Consider the following 14,295-nt stretch of genomic DNA (forward strand, 5'->3'; position numbering starts at 1 on the left):
TATTCCTTTAACTACCCATCAGCCCTTGGGAGATAATTAGCTAATGATAGTTAAGGGATCTTAGACTTAGGAGTTGTATAAGTGCTAAACACTGTAAACACACAGAGGATTTCCACTGGTTGTCAATATTCCTCAATCAGAGACACCTAGATGCATCTTTTGGCTAATTTATCTTCGCAAATAAAATCTAGCCTTTCATCTGATTATTTTTAATGACTTTCCTACAAATCAAAGACTAAGAAGGTTATCTCTTTTTTTCTTTGTCGGTTGTGGGGCTTGAATTTAGGGCCTGAGCACTGTCTCTGAGCTTTTTCACTCAAAGATAGGGCTCTAACACTTTGAGCCACAATACTACTTCAGATTTTCTGGTGGTTAATTGGAGATAAGAGTCTCACAGACTTTCCTACCCAGGCTGGCTCTGGACCTAAACCCTCAGATCTCAGCTTCCTGAGTAGCTAGGATTACAGGCATGAGCCACAGGAACCTGTCTAGATTACCTTTTTTTGATGTCTCAGAAGTAAGTTTCCTGTTTAACAAAATACCACCCTGTGTTGTGGTTGGTGTGGATAAAGTTTAGGCAGTTGCTGGCTGGTTTGGAAAACTGAAGGCAGATACTGTACAAAAGCAGGTCATACCAGGTCACCCAGCAGGAATGTTGATACATCCTCCCATCATTGCTTTTTCTGGTTTGGTATTGTTCTTCTGTGTTTTGTTGCCTTCCCTAGTTTTACCCGGCTGGTCTTGAACTCTTGGACTCACATAATCCTCCCACCTCAGCTTCCTGAGTAGCTGGGACTACCACACCTGCCTCATCTTTTGTTCTAAATCAAAATAGTTGTGCAAATGGTAATAAGTCACATTACAGCCAAGAGCCTATGGTAAAAAGCAGATTCTCCCTTTCATGGCTCTCAAAGTCTCCTCTTCATTTATTGATTTAACTATCATCAATTAATCAATTGACGTGGAAATGAGCCCATACCACATTATCTTCCTCTCTCAATGTTTAACATCAGCAGTAGTGATATGTGTGTGTGTGTGTGTGTGTGTGTGCACGCGCGCGCGTGTGTGCGCATGCTTGAGTGCATGCACACCAGTCCTGAGGCTTGAACTCAGGGTCTGAGCACTGTCCCTGAGCTTTTTCCACTCTACCAATTGAACCACAGCTCCAATTCCTTTTTTTTTTTTTTTCTGGTTCATTGGAGATGTGAATCTCACAGACTTTCCTGACCAGGCTGGCTTTGAATTATGATCCTCAGATCTCAGTCTCCTGAGCAGCTAAGATTATAGACATGAGCCCCCAATGCCTGGCTACCAGTAGAGTGTGTGTGTGTGTGTGTGTGTGTGTGTGTGTGTGTGTGTGTGTGTGTACAATAGTTTAGCAGTTACTTATGAAACTCATATACAAGAGAAATGAAACAAATCTACACAAAGATTTGTACACAAACATTCCCAGTAACTTTATTCATAAGAACCCAAAATTGGAAATAATGAACATATCCATAGCAAGTGAATGGATACATATGAATGTTTATATCCATAATCACCATACAATGAAATGCTACTAAGCAATAAAAAATATACTAGAATACTAGTACTAGTGATAAATGCAACTGCATGGATGAATCTTTAAAAATATACCAAGTAAAAGAAACCATACAAAGCTAGGTGCTGGTGGCTCATGCCTGTAAATCCTAGCTACTCAGGAGGCTGAGAATCAGGATCATGGTTCAAAGCCAGCCTGGGCAATAAAGTCCATGAGACTCTTATCTCCAATAAACCACCAGAAAACTAGAAGTGGCTCAGTGGCTCAAGTGGTAGAGTGCTAGCCTTGAGCTGAAGAGCTGAGGGACAGCACTCAGGCCCAGAGTTCAAACCCCAAGACCTACAAACACACACACACACACACACACTAAAAACAAAAGGTGTATAATACTATATGACACCCCCCCCCCTTGTGTCTAGAATTTGTGGAGTACCCTATACTTAATAGAAAAAGGCAGAGAGATAGTTACCTGGAATCAAGGGTGTGAATGGATGTAGACTGCAAAAAGGATAAGAGGATTTTTCTTTTAAAGACAGCCTCACTATGTAGTCCGGTCCTCTGCCTCAATGTCTCGAATGCTAAGATTATGGGCATATGCCACTCTGCACCGTCTGAGGCTGCTTTCTGAGGTGATGGTGACTTTCTGTAGCCTGAGTGTGGTAGAGGTTGCCTTTGTCAAAATCCTCATTTAAGACAGATGCCAGTGGTGCATGCCTATAATCCTAGCCACTCCAGAGGCTGAGATCTGAGGATTGCAGTTCAAAGCCAGCTCTGGGCAGGAAAGTTCATGAGACTCTTATCTCCAATTAGTCAAGAGAAAATGGGAAGTGGAGCTGTGGAGCAAAGTGATAGAGTGCTAGTCATGAGCAGAAAAGCTCAGGGACAATACCCAGGCCCAGAGTTTAAGCCCTGGGACCAGCCAGAGAGAAAGTGTTTGTGTGTGTGTGTGTGTGTGTGAGAGAGAGAGAGAGAGAGAGAGAGAGAGAGAGAGAGAGAGAGAGAGAGAAAGAGGAGAAAATTTTGATAAGACTAAACGCTCATACAGAATACCCCAAAGTACCAAAGACTCCCTTTGACATAACAGTACAGAGACAATCCTGAAGAACACAGTTCAGTATGGAATTATTCTAGGGCGAGACTTTAAAACCTGCTGCCTTCATTTGTCTCCTCAGGTCTGCAATTAAACATTCTCTAACAGCCTTCTGTAGTTTCCCAAGTCTAGACACTATAATTATCACGACAATTCTTCCAGCGCCCTAATTAACAAACCGTGCTTGTGGAATGCCTGGACCCCCAGCAGTCATATCTGCCAATGGCGTGAGGAATTTAGCCAAATATAGAGGAGAATGATTCATCTACTTCTTCCCTTCCCTATCGCCCCTGGCAATGGCCTTCCTGCATCCTTCTCAAAAGGACTTATCAAAGGTTTGCTTCTGCTTGTCTTTCCTCCTATTTAATCTCCTCAACCCACATAGCTCCACAGGGGCCCACCCTGACTTTCAGAATTTACTAGAACTTACGGAGCTAGACCGAGACATTCCTCTGAGTGAGCTTTTGAGAACTTGTTTGCAGATAAATTATGGACTTGTGCACTTCAATTGTTCGTTTTTTGTACTAATACTCAGGATTGACCTCAGGGCATGCGCACTGTCTCTTAGCTTTCCCACTCCAGGCTGGTGCTCTAAGCCCTTGAGCCACAGCTCCACTTCTGGGTTTTTTTTTTGGATGGTGAATTGGAGATTAAAAACTCTCAAGGACTTTTCTTCTGGCTTTGAACCTGGATCTTCAGATCTCAGTGGCTTGAGTAGCTAGGATTCCAGAGGTGAGCCAGTGGTACCAGCCGAGCTGGTTCAATTCAACAAGGAACAACTTGAGCCTATTTAAACAGGATCCTAGTTTCAGATTTTTGGAAAGGAGTGGGGGACAACTTTTACAGCACCCTTCCATTCTTCCCCTCCCCATGAACTGAATGGTAAAGCGTGGGTGCTCAGGCCAGGGCGCCACCCTCTCGGCCTATGTCTGCAGTGAGTTGAGGGTCCAAGGGAGCCCAAGATCACAGCTACTTTTCATACAAAGGCCTTGATATTTACGAGCAGCTGCAGGATGTTTAGTTAGAAGCCAAATTTCCCAGCAGTTCAGTTGTGTGTGCTGAGCTGCCCCACCTTTCTGGGAACTCACACCCAATATCTTCTTACTTAGGGCCTATTCTGTGTCACCTCTCCCTTTTCAACTCTCGATTCCTTACTTCCTCTGTGCTGTTTATCTTCATTTCAAATTTTTGGAGAGAGTTAAAGAGTGGAGACATGGTAGTTTAAACGGGGAGACATGGTAGGAGGGGAGGAAGAGCTAGGAAAAGAGAGAAGAGGCCACCTCAATTCCCTGTCACTAATCTCATGCTCAGGCACACACACATGCATGTACACACACACACACACACAAGTATGCAGAGCCTATGAGAGCCTCCATGTCAGGGCTCCTGGCTGGCTTCCTGAGGACATCCCTTAATACCGGGCAGATAATAGGAGATTCTGGACCCCAACACCCCACCATCCTTGTTCCCTTTCTGGATGAATGGATAGCCTTTCTGCAAAGCTAAGTGGGTTGAAATGACTCATTAGGTTACACCTCCTTTCTTTCTTTCTTTCTTTCTTTCTTTCTTTCTTTCTTTCTTTCTTTCTTTCTTTCTTTCTTTCTTTCTTTCTTTCTTTCTTTCTTTCTTTTTTGCCAGTCCTGGGGCTTGAACTCAGGGCCTGGGTGCTGTCCCTGAACTTCTTTTGCTCAAGGCTAGTACTCTCTATCACTTGAGCCACAGCACCACGTCTAGCTTTTTCTGTGTATGTAGTACTGAGGAATCAAACCCAGGGCTTCTTGCATGTTAGGCAAGCACTCTACCATTAAGCCACATTCCCAGCCCAGGTTAAACCTTCTTGATGGAATATCATTCATGTCATATTTAACAGTCTACAAAGCACTTCACATACACATGTGTCCTATAAAGCCTCACAGCAAGCCTATAAAATAAGTTTTGTGACAGTCCTGTGTTATTGGATAAGAAAATCTGAGGGCTGGCTGGTCAGACAAATTCGGTATGAACTGATGAAACCAGAGTGCTCAAACTATAGGTGTTCCACATAACAGGTCTGCCCACTTGCCTGAATACATCAATTAAAGACATATGATAAGGGGCAGGAGGAGAAAAGAGATTATTATAAGAAAGAGAGCATTTCAATCTATCGTCAGCCATCTTGGGGTTACAGACATGAGACTAAAGAATGAGGAGTAGGAAGACAGAGGTATTCATATGTATTAAATAATCCTGATCCAAGTTCAGCCTGGTTGATTATTATTTTAGCCCTTATTTTGAAAAGGTTTCCAGAGATGTTGCAATTGTTGCCATCTCTGGTCAGATGAAAGAGCTGATATTTGTGTGTGTGTGCGCACATATAGTACATATGCCAGTCCTAGGTCTTGAACTCTGAGCCTGGGCTCTGTCCTTGTGCTTTTGTGCTCTACCACTTGAGACAGCTCCACTTCCAGTTTTTTGTGGTTAATTGGAAACACAAATCTCAGGGACTTTTCTGCCCCGGCTGACTTCAAACCATGATCCTCAGATCTCAGCCTCCTGAGTAGCTTCAGGCATGAGCCACTGGGTCTGGCTTTGGGTTGGCATCTTCAATAAGAGAATTTCTTCTGAAATTATACTGTGGAGCAAAAGCTGCTTCAGAACCTTTCCCTTGGACTAAAGCTCTATCAGGAAGGAGAGGGACATATGGAAGAATTTTCCATTTCAAGGAAAGGGTTTTCTTTTTTTATTGTTTCCTCCCCTCTCCCAGGAGGATATATTTTCCACTACCTAGATTTAACACAACAAAATCTAATCTGACACATCATCTGAAACCAGCTTCTGTAGGCTTTTTTCCCTCTTCACCTTGGCCCTTTCCATTTTCCCTTTAGCTATAATTTTGTAAAGTTAATCCATCATTTTTTTTATTGTGCACAGACCTAGGGAGGAGTCATTTTCCTGAATTCTTGTTACCTGTTTTAACAAGAAGCATCTTGAGGGAGGCCCAGGTGTTTAAATCAAAGCCCGTCAAAGGGCAGCTGGCTTTTCCATCCTGAGACAATTGTAAGCAAATACGATTCAACTACAACTTGTGCACATGCCTAGAGCTTTCCAAACAGGACGATCCTGGCACAGAACAGAATTTAGAAAGTATCTGCATTCGGTTTCAAAGCTAAGATACAATGGTTTAATCCCCTGGTGTTTGTTACTAAGGAGGCGGGGCCATAAACAGTTTGAAGCATTTAGTGAGGAGTTTGGTTGCAGATTTTAACAACAGGGGCGGAATTCACCTAAAGGGTGAGAGATTTAGTAACTTCTCACAACATGTAAGTAGGGATAGATATTTCGGTGGATGGCATCTTGGCAGAGGGCAAAGTGCTTTGCTAAGCTAACTCCCAGTGTGTGCCAGACAGAAGCATCTCCCAGTTGAGGTGCAAAGCTCTCAGGCCTGTCCTCAGGGGCAAAAGCAAAGTCTCCTTCTAGAGACAGTGCTGAAACATCTTTGCTTAAGCAAGCTGTGTGCCATTGTCAGTAGTAACATGTGGATGGTCAGACAGAGAAAAGGTACCTTCAAGAAAGGAAGGCCCGGGCTGGGAATGTGGTTTAGTGGTAGAGTACTTGCCTAGCATGCATGAAGCCCTGGGTTCAATTCCTTAGTACCATATAAACAGAAAAAAGCCGGAATTGGCACTGAGGTTCAAGTGATAGAGTGCTAGCCCTGAGCAAAAGAAGTTCAGGGACAGTGCCTAGGCCCTGAGTTCAAGCCCCAGGACTGGCAAAAAGAAAAAGAAAAAAGAAAACCAGAAAGGAAGGCCCAGGGAGGAAGCCAGTATTTGAACTGGAGGTGACCTGCTTGGCTTTTTGCCACCTGATTCTTCAGGGCTCAGTCTACTGAGAGATCCTTCCAGAGCTCTACCTCAATCTCTGATGCTAAATGATATGCTTTTCCTTAGTGCTTGGACAAAATCTTGATGTTTCTTCTCATCACATCTCTTTCTCATGTGTAAGTTTGTTTGATGTCTGCTTTTCCTATTAGATATGGTTTCCATATTTGTCATGTTCATTTCTCACGCACTTTGCACAATTATCTGGCATGTAACATGTTCTCAGTAAATTGTTCTTAAATGGCACTAAACTGATTTTGCTCTCCTTCTAAATATATTCATCAATGATTACATGTATTTATTATGTGCACAATTATTTGTTTAACATGCTGACCTATTGCCTCCATGAATGGACTAAGTCAGTCTGACTCACTTTTCAGCTATACAAGTATAGATATGGCTTTTTTCCCCATTTGTTTTGTGCCAGTACTGAGACTTGAACTAGGGGCCTCCAGCTCTTGCTGCCCAAGCCACATCATTTTTGGCTTCTCTGTGGTTAATTGGATATAAGAGTTTCTTGGATTTGTCTGCCCAGGCTGACTTAAAACCTTGATCCTTAGCTCTCAGCCTTTTGAGTAGCTAGGATTACAGTCCTGGGCCACCAGCTCATGAGTACAGATGTTTAATGAACACGTGTTGAGTGACTGGTTACTTTAGTTAAGACAAGACTCTGAGTTTCCTAATCCGGTAATGATAACCATTCATGAGTAAATGTCTTACATATGTAAAAGCTCAATAAATATTCATCCATTTCCTCCCCATTATGAATCCATAGTCTGAAGTTCTGGGATTTGCCATAAAGATAAAAGATCACATAAAACTCAACTTAGCTGGAATTCTATCCCACAAACTTACATCTACAAAAAGCCCATGATAAGAGCAAGGGGTTTGTATTCGTTTCTAGAGCTGCCTCAACAAAATACAATAGGTTGAGTGGCTTAAACAACTCTCGGAATCCTAGATCAAGTTGTTACCAGTATTGGTTTTGTTTTGTTTTTCTGCAGCCTCTCTAGTTAGCTTGTGGATGTCCATCTTTTCTGTGTCCTCGTGTGATCTTCCACATTTTCTTTCCTTCTTTTTTTTCCTTTTTTTTTTTTTTTGTCAGTCATAGGGCTTGAACTCAGGCCTGGACACTGTCCCTTAGCACCTTTGCACAAGGCGAGTGTTCTACCCCTTTGAACCTCAGTGTCACTTCCAGTGTTGGTGGTTAATTGGAGATAAGAGTCTCATGGACTTTCTTGCCTGAGCTGGCTTTGAATCTTGATCCTCAGCTCTCAGCTTCCTGAGTAGCTAGGATTACAAGCATGAACCACCAATACCTGGCCTGTTCTACATCTTCATCTCCTCCTCCTCCTCCTCCTCCTGCTGCTGCTCCTCTTCCAGCTCCTCCTGCTCCTCCTCCTCCAGCTGCTCCTCCTCCTTTTCCTCCTGCTGCTCCTTCTCCTGCTCCTTTTCCTTTTCCTTCTCCTTCTCCTTCTTTTTGCCAGTACAAGCACTTGGACTCAGGGCCTGGGCACTGTCTCTGACCTTGTTTTGCTCAAGGTTTGCACTCTACCACTTGAGCCACAGCACTACTTCTGGTTTTTTTCTGTGTATGTGGCACTGAGGAATCGAACCCAGGGTTTCATGAATGCTAGGCAAGCACTCTACCACTAAGCTACATTCCTAGCCCCCTAATCTCTTCTTATAAGCATACTAGATATTATTGGTTTATGGGCCTCTGGATGACCACTTTTTAGCTTTCATGGTTATTTTAGATGCCCTATCTTCAAACACATTCTGAAGCACTAGGAGTTGGAGCTTCATCATATAAATTTTAGTGGATACTGAAAAATTGAAAATTATGCTGGCACTCTCCCTTTAATAAAAAAAAAAAAGAACATCTCCTGCATAATCTGGTAGAGGTTAACAAATGTCAAAAAGCAGACAGACTGCTAAGAAGCTAGTCTATCAGCCATTCTACTCCTTACTACAAAACTGCTTCTTAGAGTAGAACACTTTCCTACCAACCATGGGGAAACAGTGGCTCAGGTGAAAGAGAAGGTCAAGAAATCCAAAATAAGTAATTTACACTTATAAATTAGGTAGGCCTTTGAATAATGGCAGATAGAATTTACTAGATAGCACCTATGTGTTATGCTAAGATTGAATGACGTTAGTCAATTTCTCTGACTTGTTCCTCACATTAACTTGAGGAGTCAGGTATATTATTTTCATCCTAATTTCCCAGTGCAAGAAGCTTTGACATAACAATTAGGTCAGGGAAAGAGACAAAATTAAAGTCTCTAAGGCGAGAACACATATTTCTGCTTTCTAGCCTGGGGACAGGCTTAAATATAAAGTACACAAGAACCATGAAGGTCAGAATCTCAAAAAAGAAAAATAATAATAAAAGGAAGAATAGGGCTGGGAAGTGGCTCAATGGTAGCATGCTTGCCTTGTATGGGTGAGGCCCTGGGTTCAATTCCTCAGCACCACATAAGCAGAAAAAGCTGGAAGTGGCACTGTGGCTCAAGTGGTAGAGCACTAGCCTTGAGCTGAGGAGCTCAGGGACAGTGTCCAGGCCAAGTGTTCAGGCCCCATCAATGACCAAAAAAAAAGGAAGAATAGCAAAAACAAACTTCTACTCCAGACTTTTTGGGAGAAGAAAAAAACTCAAGTATCCATTTGGACACCTCTACTAGAAGCTATCAGTACTAGGAATATAGATGTCAAAAGCTCACCCCCAAAATATTAGTCCAACTTCACAGGCATAAATCTCATCTCTGTAGGAAGGGCCATGGCTTAGCCCTGGGTGTTCCCCATTTTGGAAAGCCTGTGGAAACAGATTCTGTCCTTAAATTACTCCATGAGTCAGGTCTTTTTCTATGTCAATGGGTCTCCACCCCATTAGACTCATTCCCCTTTTTTCTTTACAACATATATTTTGTAACTTTCCCTTTGGCATCAAGAAATTAAATACTTAGGTATTATAACCTATCTACACAAGTAATTTCAGAGGGAAAAGAAACAACAACATCATCTAGGATGAACAACACTCCTGGTTTGCCTGTAACTGAGAGATTTACCGGAACATAAAGCTTTCATTGCTAAGGCTTAACTACACTATAAAGGAAAAATAAAAGAGGGGTAATTAAAATAAATCAGCATGTAGTAGAGGCCATTGCTAGGGCTAGGTAACATTAGAAGATATACTGAGGTAGTTAGTTGCTTCCACCTATTTACAATGAATATTAGGAATGACAGGATATAAAGAAATAAGAACATCTGTACAGGGCTGGGAAGTTGGCTCAGTGGTAGAGCACTTGCCTTGCATGCATGAGGCATTTCTCAGCACCACATAAGCAGACAAAAAAAAAGCCAGAAGTGGCGCTGTGGCTCAAGTGGTAGAGTGCTAGCCTTGAGCTGAAGAGCTGAGGGACAGTGCACAAGCCCAGAGTTCAGGCCCCACGACTGGACCAAAAAAAAAAGAACATCTGTACAAGAAATACAAATATAGTGGAAGAACAAGAGTGTGTAGAATACACTAGGATAAAATCTAGGGTTTAGAAAAGTAATGACAGACCAAATTTATTCATGTAAAGGAAGAGAAATGATCCATTTAATTGGAGTGGTGATAACATGCAAATACAAATGACACAATGTCAAAATTGAAAAGATGAAGAATCCAACCTCCATGGTGATGAATAGTGTCTTGTCATAAACATAAAAAGTGTTTCCTTGCAAATGTCTGTGAATCTACGGACAGGATCATGACTCTGGAAATGGCCCATGCTATAAGACATTTACATACTACTTAAAAAGACTCTGGGGGACCATTTACTTGAACAAACAACAGGAACAATAGTAGAAACAAGGAAAGATTCTCAGGAGTTACATAGATATTACTGGGGATAGCCTCAAAATGACCCTAAAATAAATTTTAAACAGTCCCTTTGTTTTGTAATTTTCACCTTGTGAGTTTGCTTCATCAACGTCTTAAAGTTGTTGAAATTTAGGGTGATAATGTTAAATGATTTTAAAATTACCTTTACTCAGACAATTCAATTATATTGATTCTAAATGAACGTGTTTCCACAGGACAGCCACAGGTGCAGATGCATGCAGGTGCAAACTCCTCAAGACTCAAATACCAGGAGTAATATTGTAGGGGATGATATGTTTTCTGAAATGGTGATTTCTTGAAAGAGTTCCAAATGGAGTCCAATTTTTTTCTCCACTTTGATTGGTGATTGGGTATATTCCTCAATGGATCATGCTTATATGTGAAATGGAATTTGATCTTAGGTTTGGAGAGTAAGAACAAGTTTTTCCTCTAAGTAACCTCCATCTGATAGGACATGACAATCTGACATAATGAGGGACAATCCAGTACAGACCATCTCACTTATTGGTAGTGGGTCTCTCCTTCTTGGTCTCTGCTCACCCATTCACAAATGGCCCCAGTAGAGATCCACTTCCCTGAATGCCAACTTAGAAGTAAGGAAATCAATCCCAAGTGCTGATAGAACTGAAGGCCAGCCTGCAAAGTAGAGATGTGAATATCTGCCTTAGAAGGAAGAGTGAGACTCAAAATGAGTTAATGAGTCAAAAAGTGAACATTCCTGACTCAGACCAACCACTCAGTGAATGCTAACCAACCTCACTTTTTTCTATTCCTTGACTATCTCAAACTTACTCCAGTCTGAAAGCCCTAGAACTTTTCACTCCCCCTTGCCTGGAATGTTCTTTCTCAGTTGGTTCTTTATCATTCAAGTCAAATTCATCAGCGATGCCTTCAATAACCACCGAGCTGAAGAATTAGACTCCATCCTTCCTTACAGTCACACAATCTTTCTTGATTTCATTCACAGCAGTGTTAATAAGCTGTGTTTGTTTTCTCCTCCCAGTAGATTTGGTTGAAGCAGCAACCCTGGGCCCTTGTACCTTCATCTAGACTAGGGCTTGCACAGAGGCCTCAGGAGGGATCAGAGTGACCATTGGACCACCATGGACATGGTTCTACCATGACTAATCTAGTTGAATAAATCTAGTTAGAGCTGAGAGATTCTTCATGAGATCTCCCAAACTAGCTTCAGGAGTTTCTCTTTGTGGCAAGACAGGAGGATTCCTCACAGTCTGAACAAGCTGAGATTTGACCCCATCAAACCCACCCTCTGGCACCTGAGCATGGAAGACAAGGCCAAGGACCTCACGTAGTCAGCCCCAAATACCCAGGGACATCAAGGAACCTCTTCTCTTCTTCCGGGAAGGTAAGCAATTAATTTCCACAGAGGTGAAATAAGAGCAGAGCTGGAAACAAGACCTAAGCAGTTGGTGCCTATTCCATAGCAGCACTCACACACACACACACACACACACACACACACACACAAAGGTGGGGAGGATATCAACAGGTTACTACTGGAGACTTTGACAAACACTATGAAAGGAATGCTCTTGGCACTATCTATAAGCAAAGCAAAGGATTGGAAATCAAATCGCCATTTTCCAGACCTAAAGGCATCTTTACTCTGAGGAGCTTGGAGGGTGGCATCTTTTTGTCATGACTTTTTTTTGGGGGGGGGGGAGGGATCCGGTCATGGGGCCTGAACTCTGGGCCTGGGCGCTGTCCCTCAGTTCTTCAGCTCAAGGCTAGCACTCTACCACTTGAGCCACAGCACCACTTCTGGCTTTTTTCTTTTTGCTTATGTGGTGCTGAGGAATCGAACCCAGGGCCTCATGCATGCAAGGCAAGCGCTCTACCACTGAGCCACCTTCCCAGCCCCATCCTTTTGTCATGATTGAACATCTGGGTCTTTGGAGACTCTGTCAGCTCATATCAAGAAAAGCCCAACCAAGGGCTGAGAAGGTGGCTCAGTGGTAGAGCGCTTGCCTTGCATGCCTGAGGCCCTGGGTTCAATTCCTCAGCACCACATAAGCAAAAAGAAAAAAGCCGGAAGTGGCGCTGTGGCTCAAATGGTAGAACGCTAGCCTTGAGCTGAAGAGCTGAGAGACAGCGCCCAGGCCCAGAGTTCAGGCCCCACAACTGGACCCCAAAAAAAAAAGAAAAGCCCAACCAAGCAGGCTCAAGGTACCTTCATCTTCTCCAGGTCTATGGAGATTTTTCACTCTTAAGGATTTGAGGCACAATTTGTAGGGCAAATACTAGAAAGAATTAGTGGTTTGAAGCTATATGAACATGGGTTTAAACTTTACCACCTAATGACTATTAAGACAGACATTTGATGTATTTTGTGCATTCTTCGGCTTTCCACTTTGAAAATGGGCCTCTAGCATTTCTGTTGCACAGTTTCTATAAGGATTAAACAAGAGGGAAATGTATATAAAAGGCTTAATATACCTTTCCAAGATTTTACAAGCATTCATTTTCTTACCATTAAACAGAAGAGTGGTAATTGCCTCCAACTAGGAGAAATGGTAAGGGAGCACTTCCCACAGTCTTGTTCTTGGAGAAAATAGAAGAGACCAGACGAGGATGCACAAGTGACTAATCCAGGAAGAAGCGACATCTGAGTTCCTAAATAAGACAAATTACTTGGATCATAATCAATAATAGGATGCCTTGGTACAGCATGAACAATTCTGCTTGTTTTCTAGTCACAAAACCTGGTTTTCTGCTACTTGCCAGAGAGCTGGAGAAGGTTATTTTACATCTCAGATTCTCCATAGGTAAAATTGGTTTAATATCACCTGGCTTCCAGGCTTATTGTGAATGTGACATACAGGAGGGAAGGCACCTGGCTTTCAGCCAGACTCATACATAGTAGTTTTTAACCAGTTGAGTGCTGCTAAGCCAGTCTGAAGAAACATGACTAATAATCAATTCTTTTGGGAGGATGAGATGTATTTAGGAATTAGACCTCAAGGCCTCACACTTACCAAGCAAGTGTTCTACCAGTTGAGCCAAACCCTCAACCCCAATTCTTAAATCTTCAACCCCAATTCTTTATTAGTATTTCATTGTTTTCCACTGTGTTATATAAGTAACATCCAAATTTCAATGGATTAAACTTGAAGATGTATTCACTTTTGTTGTTGGTGGTGGTGGTGGTGGTCATGGGGCTTGAACTCTAGATCTAGGTGCTGTCCCTTAGCTCAAGGCTGAAGGCTAGTGCTCTACCACTTGAGCCATATCACCACTTCTAGTTTTCTGGTGGTTTATTGGAGATAAGAGACTCATGGACTTTCCTGCCTGGGCTCGCTTTGAACCATGATCCTCAGATCTCAGCCTCCTGAGTAGCTAGGGTTACAGGTGTAGCCTGGCAATGTATTCACTTTCCGTGTGTGTCAGTACTGGGTCTTGGACTCAGGGCTTGGGTGCTCTCCCTCAGCTTTTTCACTCAAGGCTGGTGCTCTACCACTTAAGCTATGCCTCTGCTTCTGGCTTTTTGGTGATTAATTGGGGATAAGAGTCTCATGAACATCCTTATCTGGACTGGCTTTGAACCATGATCCTCAGATCTCCGTCTCCCAACTAACTAGGATTACAGGTATGAGCCACCAGCACCAGTTTGAGGAGGTATTTCTATTTGTGGTAGAGGATCATGGTAACAAGAAACTTTATCTCACACCATTGTCATCCTCATTCAGAGCCCCAGACTGACAGGGAAACCCTTTTCAGGAACACTAATGGTTGCCATGGAAAAGGATACAATGGTGAAGCCATTGAGCTTCTCTCAATTCATTGGCCAAAGCATGTCACGTCGTACTGCCTTCAAGTGGGCAGGAATTACAATGCACTCTATAGGTCAGGAAGAGAAGCAATCAGTATTTGTGAACAACCCTAATGACTATGGTAGTTG

The sequence above is a fragment of the Dipodomys spectabilis genome, unplaced genomic scaffold, assembly GCF_019054845.1.
Source record: "Dipodomys spectabilis isolate Male_0828 unplaced genomic scaffold, ASM1905484v1 ptg000002l, whole genome shotgun sequence".
NCBI classification, from domain to species: domain Eukaryota; kingdom Metazoa; phylum Chordata; class Mammalia; order Rodentia; family Heteromyidae; genus Dipodomys; species Dipodomys spectabilis.